This window comes from Lepidothrix coronata, unplaced genomic scaffold (genome assembly GCF_001604755.1).
Source record: "Lepidothrix coronata isolate B3197 unplaced genomic scaffold, Lepidothrix_coronata-1.0 Scaffold386, whole genome shotgun sequence".
NCBI lineage: Eukaryota > Metazoa > Chordata > Aves > Passeriformes > Pipridae > Lepidothrix > Lepidothrix coronata.
Window position 1 is genome coordinate 67081 of NW_016690566.1, and position 1200 is coordinate 68280.

A 1200-nucleotide genomic window follows, 5' to 3' on the forward strand; every position below is an offset into this window, starting at 1 on the left:
AAAAATCCCTCTCTCGGGGAATCCTCGGAATTCCAAGACTTGCCAACACTTGGGAGCAAAAAGCGAATTTTCCTGCTGAGGAAAACACAATTTGAGGGATCTGGGAAGGCTCCAGATGGGAGGGATTTGGGATTTGTCCCATGCAGCCTGATGGGATTGGGAGCTCGGGTGGTTGGGAAGGATTTCGGGGAGGAAAATCTTCTTCTGCCTTTTGTGGAACAGCAGCTTTTTATGGAAATGCCTCCCTGGAATTCCTGGGACCCCCTCAAATTACACTTTCCTTGCAGGAAACTTCCCTTTTTATCACCAGGTGTCGGTAACTCTTGGAATTCCGAGGATTCCCTGAGAGAGGGATTTTTCCTGGTGCTTTAACTGCAGTTCCCAGGCTCAGCCAGATCTAATCCAGGTGAGAGAAACTCCGTGTGATCCCCCTGTCCCCTAAATCCCCTAAATCCCGGATGTGGGATCCCCCTGGGAATATCTGTGTAACCGGGACAAAACATTCCAGGATTAAAACAGCCCAAACTTCTGGTGGAAAGCCAACATTTCACCTCTTTTTCCTGAAAAAAAATCATTTTTTGACATTTCTCTTCCTTTATTTCTCTCCTCAGAGTCCTCACGGCCTAAAAAATTCCCTGATACAGGGATTGCTTCCCGGGGTTCCACAGCAACTCCAGTCTCACCCAGCTCTGATCCGGGTCAGGGAATCTCCCTGTTCCCTAAATCCCGGATGTGGGATTCCCCTGGGAATATCTGTGTAACCGGGACAAAATATTCCATGATAAAAACACTCCAAACTTTTGGTGGAACATCAACATTTCACCTCTTTTTTTTTTTTTCCTACAAAACCACCATTTTTTGACGTTTCTCTTCCTTTATTTCTCTTCTCGGAGTCCTCACGGCCTAAAAAATTCCCTGATGTAGGAATTGCTTCCTGGGGTTCCACAGCAGTTCCCAGTCTCACCCAGCTCTAATCCAGGTGAGGGAATCTCCATTTGACCCCCTTGTGCCCTAAATCCCGGATGTGGGATCCCCCTGGGAATATCTGTGTAACCAGGACAAAATATTCCGTGATTCAAACACTCCAAACTTTTGGTGGAACACCAACATTTCACCTCTTTTTCCTGAAAAAACCATCATTTTTTTGATATTTCTCTTTCTTTATTTCTCTCCTCAGAGTCCTCACAAAATTCCCTGATC